This window comes from Ictidomys tridecemlineatus, unplaced genomic scaffold, assembly GCF_052094955.1.
Source record: "Ictidomys tridecemlineatus isolate mIctTri1 unplaced genomic scaffold, mIctTri1.hap1 Scaffold_135, whole genome shotgun sequence".
NCBI lineage: Eukaryota > Metazoa > Chordata > Mammalia > Rodentia > Sciuridae > Ictidomys > Ictidomys tridecemlineatus.
Genome location: NW_027521208.1, coordinates 163231 through 183575, shown reverse-complemented (window position 1 = coordinate 183575; position 20345 = coordinate 163231). Strand labels below are relative to the sequence as shown.

Here is a 20345-nt window from a genome sequence, read left to right as displayed (position 1 = left end):
AGGCCTTAGTTGTCACTCCTGCTTTGTATGTAGTTCATTGATGGAAACCATTCTTATTTGCACTAGTACATAGATCTCGGATCTGAGACTAGAGATAATAGATACAAGATTTTGCTGAAACAACTAAAAAATACATATTCATCTTTCTCTCTTTCTGACATATAGGACACATATCAGCATGTGGAAAAATAGGTCTTTGAGATGGTAAGCAACAACAATTTTTTATTCACCATCTGTACTCCTCTGGGGCTTCATCGGGTAGTTGGGGGAGGGGGAAAAAAGGGTAAAATATTTGGCTGCTCTCCTAGTTTTTTCCTCTACTTTGCATAATCAATTTCTACAACATAACGTTTTCCCCTGCTTAATCTTCCCCATCATTGTAGCTTTGATTCTCACTGACATTGCATTTCCTGTTGCTAAAGCCTGTTATTCCTTATTCCTGGCTTTCCTATACTGTTGGCCTGGAAGAAGGTACACGGTTTGCCCAGCTGGAGAATGACTTGGGTTCTGGACATTTCCTCACATTAGGTTAGATTGTGTGGCCTCCTATGGAGAACTACTTGAGAACAACACAAGCTGTGATATATTTGAAACTTCTTTATGGTGTATTTAATTTTTTATATAATTATCTTTATCCCATCCTACTGTGGGTTTCTGTTATTTCTTTCTGGAGGATAAACACGCAAAAGGCTTGCTATATTTGTTTTGGTGGTAGCTCCACCCCTTTATTTGTCTAAACAGTTTCTCTTCCTGGTACTCATGCTGTTGCTGTTAACCATTTATTGCCTAACATAACAGTACCTTGCTCTCAGGGACCTAAGTTTATTTTGATGACTGGGGCAACCTTTACTTAAATACTACTAACACTTAAAGAGCAATACAGACTGGAGTGTAATTAAGTGCCCAAATATGTGGCTCAAGGGTAAGAATCACCAGCCTTTCAACATAATGAAGCCTGTGTGGTGAAGAAAATGACTGTTCGTCCTGGCAGAACCCCTTGTCCCTCTCTCCCACATATAGGCACCTTTATCTCAGAGACTCCTAGTTCTTTCACCCCAAACTTCTTTGACTCATGCCTTCCTCCCTGCATCTGAGCCCAGCAGAGAATATGGGGGAATAGGGCTTGATGCCCGCTTGGCTGGCATGCTGGTTTATGTCTCTGCCAGTCTCTGGGAAGTGCTGGATGAGCTGCCCTAGTCCAGCTGCAGCTGACCCATAGCACTTCTGCTTTTCAATAAGTCTTGAGGCTGTGGAGGGTGGGAGTAGCCTCCAGTGCTAGGGAGTATCCCCAGCAGAGGTTCAGAGGTCCTCCTGGGCTGTTTGGGGGCCCTTGGCGATGGCCACATTCAGATACTGGCTGGAAGCCAGGGGAGGGAGCTTGGGGTAAGGGGAGGGCCCTGAGGGAGGGTTCAGACTCCTTAGTAAAGAGTTAATGTGAAGAGGGGGAGGGGATAAGAGGAAGAGAACTCAGGTAGGGAAAGAGGCTCAGGTAGGGAAAGAACAGCGGAGAGAAGCCTGGTAGGGGAAAGGGAGCTTGCAGGAGCAGGGGTTCAGAGGTAGGGAGCGTCCCACTTCTGCACCCTTGTCGCAGGGCCGCCAACATCCAGCCGCGGCGGGGACTTTCAGTTTCATTTCCACGGACCCTCCTGCCTGGGCAGCAGCCGCCACTACGATGCCCAATATGTTCAGCTGCCGGCAGCTCCGGGGAGACGGGCCAGTGCTTCCTAGTCGTAGGAGGACTGGACATGGAGACAGATCGCAAGCAGCTGCGAACCATTTATAACCCCGACTTCATGATCAGGTAAGGGCCTACGCACCCCAGGCCCGAATCCTGGGCCCTGCCTACCTCTGCTGCCTCCTGCCACTCCCCTCGCACTTCTCACTTTAGTGCAACCAAACTTTATGTGATACTAATCATCACTCACTATTACTGAGGTCTTCTATGTGCCAGGTGCTGGGCTAAGTGGCTTGCCGCAATGCTACTATCTTGGGTGAGGATCACAGCAACCTTTAAAAGAGGCAAGCCTTGCCATTCCCATTTCATAAAGGAGGGAAGCAAGGCTCCCAGAGGTGCAGTAACGGCCCAGGTAGCAAGGTCACACCCCCTCACCTTGACTCACAGTGCCCTCCCTCTTTTGCCTGGGTAGTGCCCATTCATCTTTGGGAGACCTGTCTCCTCCCCTAGGCTGCCCTGGGAGCCTCAGAAGCTACACTGCGGTCACACACTGGAATCTCTGGGTTCAGTCTGAGTGCTTCTCAAGGCAAATCTGGCCTACATCACCAAGACTCGGGTCAGGTTCTTCAAACTGGACCGCTGGACTGACTCGCGGCTCCCAGAAGAGAGGAGATATCAGCAAGCACCACAAGGAGATATCAGCAAGCACCACAAGTCACTGCTAGCCAAGAACTTTTATGACAGGTGTGTGTCCGTGTGTGTCCGTGTGTGTGTGTGTGTGTGTGTTTGTTGGTGCACACACACTTGCTTGTGAGGGGTGCTCAGGGCAGAGGGGAAGGGGCTGTCTAACCAAGAAAAGAGTAATTTGCTCAGGTTGTGGGGAGGCCTCTTCCTTAAGGAATGGGGGAAGCAGGTGGGGGGCTTGGCTGCAGGTGGGAGCATGGCTGGCACTCTCCTCAGGGCATTCCCCATCCCAGGCCCCTCCTGCCCTGGCCCCCACCCTTGACTCCCACTCTCCCCGGGGCTGAGAATCTTCACGGGAATCATGGGGTGAATGTGGAAGTCCAGGGGCCCCAAGAAGCACAAGATGAGCAGCTCCTTATCTGCCTGGATTTGAACCACAAGGAGGTGCTGACCCTGAGGCTCCGGAACAGAGGAAACAAAACCTGCTACCCTCAGTCACCTCTTCCCTCTCTGCTAGACACCCCAGTTTGCCTTCTACTATGGTGACCAGAAGCTGCCCTGCCTGCTGGGCCCTGGTGAGTAGCTTTCCAAAGGAAAGAACTCTGGTGGGCAGGGCTTGTCCTAGCAGGGCTGCAGCTTTGGAGCACACACTGTGGCTGTCCAGAGGTCTCCTCTCAGGATGGGTCTGGATGGGGGAGTGTCGGGGTCAGTATGTTGGTGGGAGGGTCTCTGCCTTTCCTCCCCCCTCCCATTCACTCAGCCTTCTTTCTGCAGGTGAATGCTATGAGTTGCATGTGCAATGTAAGACCAGCTTTGTGGGCTACTTTCCAGCCACGGTGCTCTGGGAGCTGCTGGGAGTCGGGATCAGAAGAAGCTGGCACTTTCTACATTTCCCGTTTCTTGGCTGCCATTGCCCACAGCCCTCTGGCTGCACAATTGAAGCCCACGACTCCCTTCAAGCGCACCTGGATCACTGGAAACCCTGTGTTGACCAACCTGATAGAGGAAGGAGAAAGACCTGACTTGTAAGCCCTCCATCCAGACCTGATGGGTCTTGGCATGTCTTTATCACAACAGTGTGGGCCCTTGGGAAAAGCCCAGAGCTGGGAACCAGGGGCCCCTTTATTCCCTCCTCTGGGCTCAGAAAAATTTTTCTGCCTAGGAAGCAAATTGCAGGACAGTATCAGGAACAAGGACAGTATAAAAACATTTTTTTAAGAAGTGTTTTCACTGTGTAATGAATTATCAGGCAGCCCATTATAGACAGACACACCTCTCTCTCTCTCTCTCTCTCTCTCTCTCTCTCTCTCTCTCTCTCTCATAGCATTGGGGATCAAAATCATGCATGCTAAGCCCATGTTCTACCCAGCCCCCTCTCTTCTCTTTTTAAATTAAAAGAATTGGTAGTACAGGAATTGAAATCAGGAACACTTTACTACTGAGTTATAGACCCAGTCCTTTTTATTTTGAGACAGAGTCTTGCTACGTTGTTGAGACTGGCCTTGAACTTTTGATCCTTCTGTCTCAGCCTCCTGAGGTGCTGGGATTATTGCCATGCACCACCGCACCCAGATCTCTCTCTTTTTTAAAACAACTTTACTGAAATAATTCACATATCATACAGGTCAGTGATTTTTTTTAGTATGTTCACAGATATGTGCAACCATTATTATAGTCAGTTTTAGAACATTTTATTATGCCAAAGAAGAGCGACCCAATACCCTTCAGCTTCCACCCTTTTATCACTCACCCACCTGCTCAGTGCTTAGCAGCCACTCACTTTATCTCTGTCTCCATAAATTTCCCTATGCTGGACGTCATGTGAATGGACTCATGTGTAAACATCTTTTCGACATAGTTAGCTAGTTACAAAATACTGTAGGACTTTCACAGTTAGATAATTGTTCACTTTTATTTAATAATGTATAGGTGCCAGGTGCAGTGGCACATTCCTATAATCCCAGTGACTTAGGAGGCTGAGGCAGAAGAATTACAAGTTTGAAGCCAGCCTCAGCAACTTTGTGAGGCCCTACGCAACTTACTGAGACCCTGTTTGAAAACCAAAATTAAAAAGGGCTGGCTGTGGATGTGGCTGAGTGGTAAAGTGCCCCTGGGTTCAATTTCTAGTACCTCAAAACAAAAACTATATATATATATATATATATTAACCTGGAAGCCTGAATACCCCCCAAAATTAACATTGGCTGTCTCAGGATGGTAAAAATGTTATACTTTTTTGCCAGATTCTTTTTTAATAATGAAAATGTATTATAAATAATATTTTTTAAATATTCCAAGTATTGGGCTTTCCAAAATTGGTCCAGCCATGGACCGAGCAGCCACATGAGCTAGTGAGCTCCATGTCCTTGGGCAGAGGCTGCCAACCACCCTTTGGCAATGGCATCACAGGGGTCATTGTGCATCCTCCACGGAGGGGCATTCCCAGAGTCTTGAAGGTGACAAGTTCAATGTTTATGAAAGCTTTTCCCCCGACTTCTGCAGTGCTAAAGGCTATGACTTGAAGCTAAGTATGGAACTGGGGACCTAGTACCCACCCCCATGCCTCAGGCAGCTGCTCCCCATCCGTCTTCAGGGAACAAGTATCTTCACTGCCTCAAAGGAGATTGCTGAGATCAAGTAAGTGCCTCCCCTCGATACCCCACTCCCGTCTTCTCTCTCCCTGCTGGCCTCTGCCTGTTGCTTTGGATGTCTGTCCAGCCTCCCAGGCTCTATTCGTTCACCCTTGCTGAGTATGCCCTCTTGCCAGGTGCTGTTCCAAATGAGCCTTGCCCATTCTGGTGGGGAACAGTGAGCACTGATCATTTCTTTTATTTTTTCTTGTACATTCCATATTCTGGTGAGTGCTTTGAAGAACTCAAGTAATGCTAAAGTAAAACCAAAGCAGGACAAGGGGATGAATTGGTGATGTTTTACAGAGAGCAGTCAGTCCTGGCCTCTTTGAGGAGGTGACATTTGAACAGAGGGTGACATTTGAACAGAGAATGACATTTGAATGAGGTTAGGGTGTGAGTCATGGAAGGAAGATCTGGGGAAGAATGTTTCCGCCATAAGATCTACCACGGATACTCAAGTCAGGTCTGAGGTTGGATCAAGGACATCGGAGGAAGCAAGAGTTGGGGCTCCCTTCTTCAAGGCCTCTGACCCAATCCATTTCTCTGTCCTTCTGGTCTTCTCTGATTCCTGGTGTGTTCCTAGTTGCAAATGGGAGAGGGTAAATGCTCCTGGTCATGGGGGTGCTTGACCTGTCCCTTTCCTGCCCTTCCCACTTCATCCTCCAACCATCACTGCCAGGGCCCAGCTGGAGACAGCCCTGACGTAGAGGAACTATGAGGTGAAACTCTGACTGCTTCTGCACCTGGAGGAGCTGCAGATGGAGCACGACATCTGGCACTATGACCTGGAATCGGTGCCCATGACCTGGGACTCCATGGACCAGAACCCCAGGCTGCTCACTCTGGAGGTTGGGGCTCAGATCAGGTGCAGGGAGGGCAGGCTCAAGTCAGCCAACCTCTATAGGCCATTCCTAAATACAGGGCAAACTAGAAGAAGGATGAAATGGTTCCTGTCCCAGAGGGGTCAGCAAGGGGTAGGGTGGGCATCCTTTGCCCAAAATGGTGTCAGAGCAGGACATTGGGGTTTTAATCTAGACTTTGCTACTACTGGCTGTGTGATCTTGGGCAAGATCCTTGCTTTCTCTGAGCCATAGGTTCCTTATCTAAAAAGCACAGAGCTGGACTGGATAATTCTTAGGCCCCTTTCTAGCACACAGATTTTGAATGTGTGTACCTTAGACCAGAATTGCCCATGAGAATGAATTTCTCCACACAAATGCAGGTGGGAAGAGAGAACAAGGATGATCAGAGCAAGATGACTACAGGAGATGAGTTTTAACAATATTTTAAAGGCAGAGTAGAACTGAGCTGGTGAGAGGGCAGCTGAGTAGAGTGGGAAGTGTCTGCCAGGCCTTAAACTAGCACCCTGGAGTTCTGAACCTGTGAGCAGCTGGGGAAGGTTGTATTCTTCCTGTCCCCACAACTCCTGTCTGGTGGGAGAGGAAGGGAAATAGGGAAAACGCAGCTCTCTGAGTCTTGGGTTAGAAGGCCAGAGCCTCAGTTCTCATCCCTCAGAGATCTGGAGAGCCTGGGGGTTGGGTCCTTCAGTGACCATGCTTGGGACAGAAGCTTGCTTACGTTCACACCCTGTAGGTTCCTGGTGTGACCGAGAGCCACCCCTCAGTGCTGCGGAGGGACCACCTGTTTTCCCTCTGTCCTCTGAGATACACCAGGAGGACCCCATAACCTACAAGGGCTTCATGCACAAGGTGGAACTGGACCATGTCAAACTGAGCTTTTCCATGAGGTGGGTGTTGGGGGAACCCTTCTCCAGTCTTCTCCCTCAGGCCAGGGGAGACGAGAGGCTTTCTCCTAAGATGAGTGGATCCCAAGCACAGGGCAGGGGCTTTTCTTCCAGGGAACTCTGAGCTACCTCAACAGCTGCCTGTCCTAGGGAGCTTTTATGGAAGTCTTGGAAAGAGGGAGTGTAGCAGAGGGAGGTGGAGGGAGGTCCTGGCTTTTTACTGTCTGGCCCACCTAACTGGAACTACTCTACCTTTCTCCCTATCCAAACCCTCCTGAACCGATTTGTGGATGGGCTGACCTTCAAGGTGAACTTCACCTTCAACCGCCAGCCCCTGCAGGTCCAGCATCGGGCCCTGGAACTGACAGGGTGCTGGCTGCTGTGGTCCATGCTTTTTCCTGTGGCCTCCTGTGGGGTCCTGCTGCTGCCCTCAGATGTGAAGCTCAAGTGAGACTGAGGGCAGGGGACTCCAGGGCTGGTTGGAGTGTGGGGCTTGGGGATGGAGTCCTAGAGGCCTCTGGGATGCTGGCTGGATAAGTTGAAGTTCGGATTCCCGGCCTCCCTGCCAGGCTGTATGACTGGAGTCTGGAGTCACACCCAGAGCAGCTGCAGGCCATAAAGCACATTGTTATGGACACCACACATCCAGCCCCCTACATCATCTTTGGGCCTCCAGGCACTGGCAAGACTGTCACATTAGTAGAGGCCATTAAGCAGGTGAGGCTTGAGGATAAACCTGGGACCTATATCCTTGACTCCCCCAGATGGAGCGGTTTTCCCCAAATTCTGATTTCCTTCATCTCCCTGAAAGTTCTTGTTTCTCAGCAGCCATCAAAAGTAGGTGGGGAGGGCTAGGGCTGTAGCTCAGTGGCAGAGCACTTGCCTGGCATGGGTGAGGCACTGGGTTCAATCCTTAGCATCACATAAAAATAAACAGATAAAATAAAGGCATTCTGTCCATCTACAACTACAATTTTTTAAAAAAAAAAGTGGGGAGCTAGAGTCAGTGTGGCTGTTGAGCACTGTTGGGTAGGTTGGGCACTGTGTGGCTCTTGGAGTGACTTTTTGCATTTTGGTATTCATAGACTTGTGTGTTTTATTGCAGTTGTTGTCCCACGTCAAAGTGCTAATTGAACTAGCAGGGCTCCAGGATAGAACTTGTCATTTATATCACTGCCTCCCTTGGCTGTGGGAGGCAGATGCTTCACTGCCCCAGTGTGAGTCACCAGAGTTTGGGAAACTGCTTCCCACACTCTACCTGTCCGCATCTCAGGTGGTTAAGCACTTGCCCGAAGCTCACATCCTAGCCTGCGTTCCATCCAACTCGGGTGCTGACCTTCTCTGTCAGCGGCTCTGGGTCCACCTGCCCAGCTCCATCTACTGCCTCCTGGCCCCCAGCAGGGACATCCACACGGTACCTGAGGACATTAAGGTAAGGGAAGTGCAGAGGGTCAAGGGATGGCAGATGTCTGGGAGACTCTAAGGGTAAACCAGAAAAGTAGGGAGACTTGGATCCTCATCCTTGGGTGGGTGAGAACCCTCTCTGGGCCTCAGTTTCCATGTCTATAAAGTGGCCCAGTGCCAGAGTGAGGGTGGGCATGGGTAGAGCCAAGCTGATGCCTCATGTTGCTTCACAATCCACAGCCCTACTGTGAAAAAGGGGGAGTATGTGTTTCTTGCCAAGCAGGAACTGTAGGAATACCGAGTCTTAATTACCACTCATCATGGCCAGCAGGTGGAGAGTGTGTGTGTAAATAAAAGGGTAGTGGGCTGGGAAGATGGGGAAGGGTTTTCAGTGGGTGAGTGAGGGATCAGATTGGGTGAGCATTCAGGTTTGGTAGTTGGGTGCCTGGGGATGACCCTGCCTGGCCTGACACCTCCCAGGTTGGTATAAGCCCAGTTTCCCATTGATCACTTCACACACATCTTCATCGATGATGCTGGCCACTGCATGGAACCTGAGAGTCTGGTGGCCATAGCAGGTGAGCAGCTCAGGGTGGACTGCAGGTGTGCCACCCTGCATGGGGAGATCCCATCACTTACCTTTCTTTTCATACCACCTTTGCCTTCTAGGACTGATGGAAGTTAAGGAAACAGGCAATCCAGGAGGGCAACTGGTGCTGGCTGGAGACCCTTGACAGCTGGGACCTGTGCTGCAGTCCCCACTGACACAGAAGTATGGGCTGGTGTACTCGCTGCTGGAATGGCTGCTCACCTACAATGCCCTGTACAAGAAGGGCCCTGATGGCTATGACCAAGCTCATCACCTCAGTTCATAACCAAGCTGCTATGAAACTACAGATATGCCCACACCCTCATCTCCCTCCACTGCTAGCCCATGCCTTCGTACCCATTGTGCTCCAGCAGGAGGCTGTGGTCTGCATTCCTGGTGCTCTGTGCCTCTGTGATGCAGAAAGGAGTATAGACTGGAAGGTCAGAGGCCTCCTTTAGCTAGAGGTTTTATTCTGGACTACTGAGATTATCTAGATATGGGGGTGGTCAGACACCAGGATGTGTCTGATGTCTGTCTCAGATGGCATTTCCAGGCAATCCAAGGAGAAATGAGAAAAAGAATAGTTTTTCATAAACATATTATCAGATTAGAGGGCTAGGCAGGGTTGTTTGTTTTGCAGTGGTGAGGATTGAACCCAGGCTCTCACACATGCTAGGCACATTCTACCACTGAGTTACATAGCCAGCTCTGTTTTGTTTTGTTTTTTTTTTAAGAGTCTCTTTGTTCCCCAGGCTGGCCTCAGGCAGTCCTCCTGCCTCAGCCTCCTGAATAGCTAGCTGGACCTACAAGCACACAGAACCACACCCTGTTTATATACTTCTTTTACTGAATAAGTTTAGACATTAAAAATGCTTGAATGAGTACCATATAGGACAGTTGCAGAAAGGAAATGTTATTGTGTCGTTACTACTTTTATTTTTGGATTTAACATATTATCTCAAATAAGGGTAATGGGAAGTGATACATTGTTTTTGTACTGACCTTCCTTGGCAAAATTGAAAGCTGAGTCCCTAATTTCTTAGTTTTTCTTTTTCTTTCTTTTTTTTTTTTTTTTTTGAGGGATGGAGTGTGCCAGGGATTGAACTGGGCACATGACCACTGAGCCACATCTCCAGGCCTATTTTGTATTTTTTAGAGACAGGGTCTTACTGAGTTGCTTAAGTGCCTTGCTTTTTGCTAAGGCTGGCTTTGAACTGGTCATCCTCCTTCCTCTGCCTCCAAAGCCACTGCGATTACAGGCATGCACCACCATGCCTGGCAAATCTTAGTTTTTAAAAGTAATTTGAAAATAATAATAATAATTTCACTGTTCACTGGATCCCTATGGACCCACAAGTTCTGCTTTATGTGGTGTGCAATGCCTGGCAGGAGAGCTTGCAGGTGAATGTGTCCTGCTATGCAGAAAGCAGGAAGCAAGATGCTCATGTGTGGACCTAAAGCCTGTCCCCCAAGGGCAGGACAAAAGTAATCCAGGCCTTGGTCTAGCTCTCCCTCCCTCCTGCCTCTCAGGTCCCATCCCACCATCCTGGACATTCCCAACCAACTCTACTACGATGGAGAGCTACAGGCCTGTGCAGATGTGGTGGATCAAGAGTGCTTCTCCTGCTGACAGGGTCTGCCTCAACAGGTGAGGCTGGAAAGAGCAGGACTCAGGCCCCCACCCCCATATCTTGATTGTTTACTGAAGGTAGGAAAAGGCTCCACTGAACACCAGGGGTCCCTCCAGTTGTCACCTTGGCCTAAGCTTCCTTATTGCCTGCAAGGGTTTTGGAGTGGGAGGGAAGGGAAGCAGGGAAGTCCAGCTGAGGGTTTCTTCTAACCTATGACCAGGGATTTCCCATCATCTTTCATAGTGTGATGGGCAAAGATGAGCATGAGTGCAATAGCCCATCCTTCTTCAACCCTGAAGAGGCTGCCACGGTGACCTCCTACCTGAGCTGCTCCTGGCCCCTTCCTCTAAGAAGGGGAAAGCCTGCCTGAGCCCACAAAGCATTGGAGTCATCTCGCCATTACCGGAAGCAGGTCAGGCCCTCAGTTCCCAGCAAGGATGGGTCCTCCCCCAGGTGATACCTCTGGAACAGCCCTGGCCTCTGCTGGCCCTATATCTCAGAAGAGTGCAGAGGTCAGCTTCCTCCTCCCTCTTTGCTCCCCAGCTCTCTGGCCTCCTTCCTGCCTGGTTCCTCTTGAATTGAGGTGACTGCATAAGAGAAAGATGCCTTTCCCTTCATTCCAGGTGGAAAAATCCATTATTGCATCACCAAACTTGACAGGGAGCTTCAGAGACTGGAAGGACTTGAAGGTGACTCACTACTTCACATTCACTCTCACCTTCTTTGTACCCTTCTTTTTCCCAAATCAGAGACCTCAGCTCCTGTGCCACTGCTTCAGTCTGGCCCATGTCCCTGTCCCACCTTCACTGCCTTGGACAGAACTGGGTTTTTCCTTATCCTCTTGCTCCTCAAAGCTCCAGCTTATAGTTCTGGCATGGGATCAGGAAGCCTGCATGTTTAACAACCTCCCACATCACTGTGATTGGGCAGGTTTGAGGTCTTTGCCCTAAGAATGAAGTCCAAATGCCACAGCCTACCCCCATTTGTCATGTGATATTGTCACCTCATCTCCACCCTCAGTAGCTTAACACTTGCTCTGAGATGGTGATTCTTAATACAGAGAAAAATCACCTGGAGGGATTTTAATACTACCAGGGCCCCTCCCAGCCAATTAACACTGATATCTGGGGGCAGAGCCAGGGCACTAGTATTTTTTTATAGCTCCTCAGGTACAAGCCTGAAACCTACTCTTTTGAGATTTGGAGACATCTGCCTTGGAAAATTCTGATCAGGAAGTCTGGGTTAGGGCCCAAGGTTCTATAGTCTTAACAAGTACTTGCTGATTATCTCCAGGAAAGTTTTAGAAACACTCTTTTTATATACTGTGTTCTTTGAAACACTGTTTGCTTTGTTCTGATGACTTTACAGGCCCGAATCCCAGAGCTAGCTTTACTCTTGAGGCTTGTGCTTCCAGAGCATGCCTCCTGTCCCCTGTGGCAGCACTCACCCACTGATTGACAATTGCCCAGTGTACCCTCCTTGCAGCTCAAGCGCCATGTGGCAGACATCCCTTAAGTTCCCCTTGAACCCACCTCTTCACACGCCCTGCCTCTATCTCTTCTAGGTGGACTCTGTGGAAGAATTCCAAGGCCAAGAATGCAGTGTGGTCTTCATCTCTACTGTGCGAAGCAGACAGAGGTTTGTGCAGCTGGATCTGTTCTTTAACCTGGGTTTCCTTAAGAACCCCAAGGTTGGAGGGCTGGTGTGTGTGGCAGGAATTCTTCCTTCCTCTGGCCTTTCCTTCCCATGACCCCACCACTTCTTCCTTCCAGAGGTTCAACGTGGCTGTGACCTGGGCCAAAGCTTTGCTCTTCATAGTGGGCAACCCCATTCTCTTGGGCCATGACCCCGACTGGAAAGCGTGAGCATTCCTGCCCTGTAATCCCTCATGGTTGCCACAAGCCCCAGCTTAGGCAGCTGTATCTTCATTAGTACCTGTTTATGGCTCAATCCTCAGGATCAGTTAATCTTCATAAAACCTCCATCTTATTTGTAAGTGAGCTGACATTTAGAGCTTGAGCAACCAAAGCTCAGATGTGGCAGGACCCAGGCCTCGCCTCCAGCCTGTGCTGGTACTCCTCATCCAGGCCTGCATAGCTCTGTGTGTCAACACCTCTGTACCCCACAGATTCCTGGAGTTCGGTAAAGAAAACAGAGGGTATACAGGGTGTCCCTTTCCTGCCAAACTGGACCTACAGAATGGACAGAACTTACTTCAAGATCTGAGCAAGCTCAGCCCCTCTACCTTAGGTATGACTAGGCCAGGGTGGACCAGGCAGGGGACAGTGGTGGAAGAGAAGGTAAAGAAGACAAAGCATACCTCCTTTCTTTCTAGGGCCCCATGGTCATGACTACCTCCCCCAGGAGTGGGAGAGTAAAGGGGGCCTGTCCCTGCAAGTGGCGCCCCAGTGGAGGAATGAGCTCTGAAGACACAGCTGCCTGCCTTCTCACACCAAGCCAAGCCTTAGCCCGCTGCACCCAATCCTGAACCAGAATCCAGCTGGGCTGCCCCTCTAAGGGACAGGAAGGCTGGGGGATGGTGTTTACAACCAAGCCATTCCACCCCTTCCACTGCTGGCGAGAATGACACATCAAGCTGCTTGTTAGCATTGTTATGGGGGAAGGGGAAGGAAGAAAATCTCTGAAAACAAAAAATCTTATTCTATGCAAAATCCTCTAGATCGTGTCTCCTCTTCTTGGGCCCAGCTTCCTGTGTCCCCAAGCTGACCTGCAAGAGGCTGAGACTGTCACACCCTGTCCAGGGCCACATCTCCTCACAGCCTCCATGTCCAGGGGAGGAAACTCAGTGGGAAGCCACCCACCAGTTACTAAATTTAGTCCAGACTAGAGACCATGCCCCTCACCTACCCCCCAGGCTAAGCCAGGCATGACCTCATCTCTGCTCCAAGACTCCACCCTTCCACCATAGTCCTGCCTTTGCCAACAGGGGGCCAGTATGGCAAGCAACTTGGAAATGAAGAGAGAGATGGGACTCTGGGCTTGTAGCCAAGATAGGAACCAGACAAAGGAAATAGGAAGCTGCCACACACGTGTTGGAACCTGTGGCCTTTATTCATGACCCCCAACAAGTTCAGTCAGAGACAAGGCCCCTGCCCAAAGGAGAAACCCCAATTCACCTACCCTAGAAATGCTCCTCTGAGCCAGAAGTATATAAAGCGCTGGTGTGTGACCATCCTCTGGGGAGGGCCAAAGGGAGCAAGAGCCCTACCCCTGGACCAAGGCAGCAGGGAGAGGGACTGCTCAAGAAGGGCAGGCCACAGGCCCAGCTCCCAGAGGACAGGGAGGGAGGGCAGACCTGTCACCACTCTGGGGGCTAGGGAAAGAATGCAATCCTGGGAATGAGGAAACTGGAAAAAGGAGCCTTCAGCATGGAGTCCTAAGGGTGGAGCTCAAGGGCAAGTGGGTGATCCCTAAGCCACTGTGAAGGAAAAGGGCATCAGGAGCCGTGGGGATCTCAGAGAATGGGACAGCCCCTCTGGCACTTATTCTTGAGGACCTGGAGGCCAGCTTGAGTGGCCATCTTGAAAACCTCCCGCAATCCCTCATAGATTTTGGCAGAGCACTCAAGGCACTGATATGATTTGCCATATCCTGGCCTTCCTCAGATCCGATGGGTTCCTGAGAAGACAGAAGATAAGGCAGAGGAAGCTGTTGGCTAAGTGTACCTCACACCACATCACCCATAACAAATACCTCCTTCAGCCTTGAGCTTACAAAGCATCCAGGCCCCGGCTGCCCCAGGCATGGATCTAAACCTCATGTTTACATTAAAAGTTATCCCCAGACTAGCCCCTCCTCTCCCACCTAGTTGCAGACTCTATGGTCCACATATGTTTTGCCTGAATGTGTGTCAGCTACCTCCTAAATGACTACCTTCTCCATCATCCCCCCAACCCATCCTCTGCCTGCTGTCCCCAGTTTAAAACCTTGCCTTATATAATTATCCTCTCAAGATAGTCTCTATTCCATACCCTGGCAGCTTCATGTAATAAACTCTTCCTCTGGTCAGTGGGCCACTTAGTGAGACCCTGAATAAGCCAGATCCCTCACCCTCTAAGCCTTTCTTCAGCCATTGATGATGCCCCTTCCTCCCCAGGTACACTGATGGCACAGTCTGCATACCCTAAGTGAAACATAAGCTGTCTCCCCATGGACAAGGACTTCCTTATTCATCTTAGTAGCCCCAATTCCAAAGACAGAATAATAAACTGGAATAAATTAAAATGCCAAGTGACCTTGGACAAGTCACTTCATTCTATGATCATCTGATTTGATACTGAGGTTCCTTCTGGTTCTTAGCAGGGCACACACATGGGAGAGGAGGAGGTAGATATCACTATGACTGCTTAACACAGGACAGTTGGCTGAAGAGAGAGCTCCTTTCTGCCTCAGATTGCAACCCCTCAGAGGGCACCTTCCTCCCCAGGGTTCCCCATCAGGCAGCCCCACCACCTGCTTCATCTTGGCCAGCTCTCTCCTGGTATGCTCATCTTGCCTCAAGTCCTTCTTATTCCCCACTAGGATGATGAGCGCATTGGGGCAGAAGTGCTTCACCTCCAGGGTCCACTTCTCAGGTATGTTTTCTGTACAGACATGTCCCAACAGTTTCCTCAGTTTAAGCATGTGGGCACTGGTCTTCCTTCCCATAGCAGTCTGAGGCTAATGGTCTCCTTCATACCTCAAAACCCGGTCCCTTGTAGCATATCCTCCCCCAAGCCCTTCCAAACACTGGAGATACCACAACAAAGGAGCCAGCAGAGCCTGTGCAGCCCTTGTGACTCCATCCCCACAGCCTCTGAAGATGGCTGACTCCAAAGCGTCTCCACCCGCTCTCTCCAAAGTCCTCACCCAGGCTGTCGGAGCTGTCAATTGAGAAGCACATGAGGATGACATCTGTGTCCAGATAGGAGAGAGGCCGAAGGCATTTATAGTCTTCTTGCCCTGCTGTGTCCCACAAAGCCAGCTCCACCTGACAAACGGGCAATACATAGCTGACCCCAAGGGCCCCAACCTACTACCCAGAGATCCTCTCAAACCACTAGTCCTGCTGTGTGCAAGGCACCATATTAATCACAGTCATAAAAAACTCAATTGAGTTTTTCTTTAAAGTTCTAAGATGTAAACTGGGTGTACTGCTGCATACCTATAAACCAGCATTGTGGGAGGCTGAGGCAGAAAAATCGCCAAGTTCAAGGCCATCCTGGGGAACTTAACAAGATGCTGATTCAATTTGTTTAAAAAAGTAAAAAGGGCTGGGGATGTAGTTCAATGGCAAAGTGCTGCTGGGTTCAACCCCTAGTAACCCCTCTCCCACAAAAATCACTAAAATGTGTTTGATTTTTGTGATCTCAGATGAATTGCTATCATGAATACCACTTTAATTCTCACATTCCTTTGGGGTAAGTCATGCCATCATCACCATTTTGTGGTGGTGGGGAGTTTAAACCCAGAAGCAAAGGGACTTGGCCCTGATTACACAGTGAGTATGTGGTAGAACCAGAGGATATATCCAGGTTTTCTTTGGGGTACTGGGGATTAAATCAGAGCCTCATGCATGCTGGGCAAGTACTCTACCAATAAGCCACACTCCAGCCCTTTTTTATTTTAGATAGGGTCTGGATAAGTTGCCCACACTGACCTCAAACTTGTGATCAATCTTCCTGCTTCAGCCTCCTGAGTAGCTGGCATGATGGGCATGTACCACCACACGTGAATACATCCAGGTTTTCTAAAAGTGCAGTTTCATATCTCAAATTTTACTTGTTCCCACAGGAAAATAAAACAAAAATGTGAGTGAGTGGTAAGGAAGGACATACTACGTGACCAAGAACAGGGTTCCAAGGCAGGATAGGAAAGGGCTCTTGGCCTTACCTGCCACGTCCGGCTAACGGGAACCGAGTCCGGCAAGAGACGTCGAGGTTAAAAAAAAACTCACAGGACACCAAGGTTCTTCATCCAGGAGTCTCCACTTCATTACTTACATCATCCCCTTTTATACCCCAAGCAGCAGAAGTGGAAAGTTACTCAAAAGAGGGAGGGAGAGGGGAGAAATTCGGTTGCGACATCTGCCATTGTTAGATACTGAAACTTCCCTTATCAGGAAGTCCACCAGAGTGGAAAAGGTCAAGATGTTCCTGTGGAGCACATATGTCTCAGGCGGATAAACAGGAGAACCGCAAGTCTGCGTCATGGCCTTGTGAGCTGGCCACTTTGACATGCAGAACAAGGAATTGGGGGCTGGGCTCCGGGGGCCAGGGAAGGCCTGCTACCAGCACTTACCTGCTTGCTGTCCACCTCAATATCTGTAATATAGTTCTCAAAGACAGTAGGGAAGTAGCCTCTGGAAACTGATCCTTTCTGAAGACAATGAGGATGCAGGTCTTTCCACAGGCACCATCCCTCACAATCACCAGCTTCTTTCTGATTGCAGCCATGGCTGGGACTGGCAAACAAGAGGCAGGAGGGGTTTGGGGAAAAAAATGGTAGTCCAAAAATTGTTCTGTGGACTCCAAAACCTCTCCACAAACCTGGAAGAGAAAACAGAAAAGGGGGCTTGCTTCATCACATTCTTGCCAAGCACCAATCCTGTAGGAAACAGAGTTTAAGAATCCTAATTTCTGGGGCAGGGACAGGTCTTCTCCAGTGGGTTAAAATATAGCAGTGCGAGGTGGAAGAACCCACTTGGGAACCAGAAAACATGACTTTCAATGTTATCCATTCAATTGAGGAGAAACATTCAGCAAGGTGTTCAGGGATGCCTCCAGAAAAGCCAGCTTTTATCTGCTTTGCATATTGGAGTCATGAGACAGATTTCATTTGTAACAAGATTTTATACATTTAAGGTTTAATAATTGCTAAGGTGTAATCTAGAACAGATTGTCCCTTGGCTTGAGTCACACCTGCCTCGTCAAAAACAAGGAGTCCCTCTACAAAACCAGATACTAGCATAACCACTTACTGGGTGGCTGATACGTAAGAGAAGGAATATTTATAAAGCTCCAAGGTGTCCACTCTTTGTTGGGTAATTTGACAAAAATTATTTACCTCAGTTTCCAGTGGCTTGTTAGGTGAATGGTGCACTTCCCATTTTGACCAACAAGGAAACTCTCTGAAGATTAGATAATAAGAGTGTCAAGGACAGCACTCAAAGCAGGCTGTATGCCTCCAGAGTCTCTGCCTTTCTACATGTCACCTCAGAGGTGGAAAGGAGGAGGAAAACCCAGACAGAGGACAGAGGCAGCAGCCAGCAGCTTCTCTGACCCACCCCACCTTGTACCCAAAGCCCGGGTCACACAAAGGAGGCTCAGTCCAGGCAGTGCCCACAGCACACAATTGAATGGCCTGCCTTCCTCCCCTCTTCCTCCGGGGCTTGTGGCAACACTAGGTTACTCAGCCCCCAATAGGGGACAATGACTACACTGTAGGGAGTCATGAATCCACCACAGCAGAGGGACAGAATAATCCACTAGGGAATCACCTCCACCCACTCTGGAACAGCCCCTTTCTCCCTCGGTCCAGCTCACTTTTATGCCCTGCCCACCCCTCCCTGTGACTAAGGGCAAGGAGTCAGCTTCCCAGGGTTAACATGCGTCCCTCATCACAAACACACATGAAGGAGCAGTTCATCACACCTGCAGTTCATCACACCTTCACAGCTCCCCTCACTTCCTCCTTCCCCAGGGAGGGGAGCTAGCTAGATTCCCAGCCCTGCAGTCAGGGAGAAAGAGAGGGTGTGCTCTGGAGCTGAAATGAAATCTAGGCTGTTGGGAAAAAGGAAGGAGCTAGAGCCTGGGCTGGGAGGAGCCCCAAAAGAAATGACAAATGAGGACCAGTCCCTCCACCAACTAGGCAGGGAGCACAGGGTATGGTAGGTAACCTGATCTCTGCCTCAAACCTAGTTTTTCCTCAGTTCCACATCCGTTCATGCTGGGCTGAGCTCTTCTGGTCCCTGCATTCCACCACCTCACATTATATAGCCTGGGTCTGCTTTTTAGGAAGCAGAATACTCCAGCCCCAGGCTGTTTCTCTTCAACAGTGGGATGCTAGGCGACCCTTCCCTCTCCTCCACTTACACCTTCAGAAAACTGGGATGTGGGGGAAGAGGACATGAGTCACTGAGAAATTTATCAGAACCACGCTCCGGATCACAGAGGGGCTCTTGCTGATATCCCAAATGACAGGGAAGATGTGCCCTGCCAGCACATCCCTTTCCAAACAGTGGTTCATTGAAGTCTACCCAGGTGACTGACACTAGGATTTCTTCCAACTCCCCCACCTACTCCCATTAGTTCAACTTACGCAGCTGTGTAAACACGGGCTGGGGTAACTCCAACCCAGGCAGTGCAGATAGAGAACAATCACTACTGATCTACCAGTCACTTAGGCAAGAGTGCGCCACTGCCATCCCCCAGCAAGGCAACGGGCACCAGATGGTGGGAGGCAGAGGCCAGAACTTCAGGACAAGGACATGAATTAAGTGACCTGGAACCCCCAGCTCAGAAGACTTTCCCTCCAGGCTCTGGTTGGGCCAGAAGAGCAAGCAGCCCAGGCCAAGCCACGACACAAGGCCCAAGGCCAAGATAGCATGAACAATAGTTCCCTGTGAGAGGAAACCCCAGAGGAACTGCCCCACTGCCCGCAGAGACTGAAGTGTAGCTGGAATGGAGCCTGGAACTTGTGGCGCCTCCCCTGAGACAAGATATGTGGGATACCTAGCTCATTCTCTTGATTTTCCCGCAGATCCAGTGGGCCTCCTACCTGGCTCACTTCCCCTGAAGTTTGGGAAAGACTCACTCTTCAGTTGACACCTCTTCCTCAACTTTAAAGCCAGAACTGAGAGAACTCTGTGCCCCGGGCTCCCCAGCCAACACCCCTAAAATAAATCTTTAGCCTAGCTGGGGAGTGTGGAGGGTAGATTCACACACTCGTATGAACGAATACACAAACACACACGGGCTGGATCCTTCCCAGTCTCCCCTACCCCATGCCCCAAGCAGTTTCCAAGGACTGTCGAGGGCAGTGTCCAACCTCCCCCAACAGTAGCAGCCCCCAAGGATCACACCACGCCCTTATTCACGCCATTCCACCTTCCGGGCCTGGGAGAACTCCCAGCCCATGCCCAGCACCCCAGGCCAGGTCCGTGCTGGGCCGTCTAGCCTGGGGCTAGCCAGGGCGTCTGGGCTGGGTTCCCTCGCCTAGGGACATCAAGGCCTCTCCCCTGTTCCGCGGGGGAGGCTAGGGGAAACCCGGAGGGAAGGGAAAGGGCTCCTATCAGGGCCTCAGCAGGAGAGAGCCGCTGCCAGGCCGCTCCTGGGGCCCCTTGCTGCAGTCCGGGGAGGAGCCCAGCAGGCCAGACCCCAGCGCAGCCCGGACACCGCGTCCAAGGGGAGGGAACCGGCCAAAACCCCTCGCCGGATCCGCCAGAGCTCCCAGCGAGTGGAGAGGAGGAAAGTGTTCTCCCGGGAACTGGGACGCCCTTCTCCCCCTGCCCGGACCCTTGTACCTTCTGCTCGACCCCTGTACCTTCCGCTCGGTTGCCTCTTGAGTTGCGTGGCCGTTGCAGGAGGCTGAGACTGACCCTAGGGGCCGGGCCCCGCCCCCGCCCCCCTTCAGTCCTTGGCTCGGCTGGCCTCTGGCCCAGCCCCAGGCGGCCAAGGGTCGCCTCCGCTGCGCGAAGATTGGGGGCGCCTGCCCCGGGCTGGGTGAGAGGCTGGAAGGAGAGTCGCTCTGAGCTGCCAGTACCGCAGAGGAGTGGGCGGTGACCAGAGCGGGTGGAACCCCAGAGGGGCCTCTGCCCAGCATTCCAGCCCCTAGGGGCAGATGGGCGTAGAGAAAGTTGAGAAAGTTGAGGCCCTCCGGGTGGCGTCAGGAAGGGCCGCTGGTGCCCTCCCGCGGCCAAACAGCACCCGCTCCTGCCCCACCTGGGCGCTCTCTGGAGGCAGGACTGGGAAACCCGGGTGCCAGC

The 20345-nt window shown here is 50.7% G+C and overlaps 2 pseudogenes across 2 annotated transcripts; one reads left to right on the top strand and one right to left on the bottom strand.

The window, feature by feature from the left end:
* Positions 1-1336: 1336 nt before the first annotated feature.
* On the top strand, positions 1337-12989 carry LOC144364794 (helicase MOV-10-like; annotated as a pseudogene). Its single transcript, XR_013432551.1, has 14 exons — positions 1337-1383; positions 1592-1801; positions 2653-2934; positions 3134-3384; positions 4862-4996; positions 5672-5840; positions 6586-6739; positions 10260-10377; positions 10604-10772; positions 10984-11049; positions 11925-11998; positions 12133-12221; positions 12489-12610; positions 12696-12989. The product of XR_013432551.1 is annotated as a helicase MOV-10-like (transcript).
* A 422-nt stretch (positions 12990-13411) lies between these two features.
* On the bottom strand, positions 13412-20192 carry LOC144372591 (rho-related GTP-binding protein RhoC-like; annotated as a pseudogene). Its single transcript, XR_013432556.1, has 6 exons — positions 19884-20192; positions 17426-17489; positions 16661-16908; positions 15230-15350; positions 14834-14964; positions 13412-13999 (listed from the first exon to the last, which is right to left on the bottom strand). The product of XR_013432556.1 is annotated as a rho-related GTP-binding protein RhoC-like (transcript).
* Between the last annotated feature and the right edge of the window lie 153 nt (positions 20193-20345).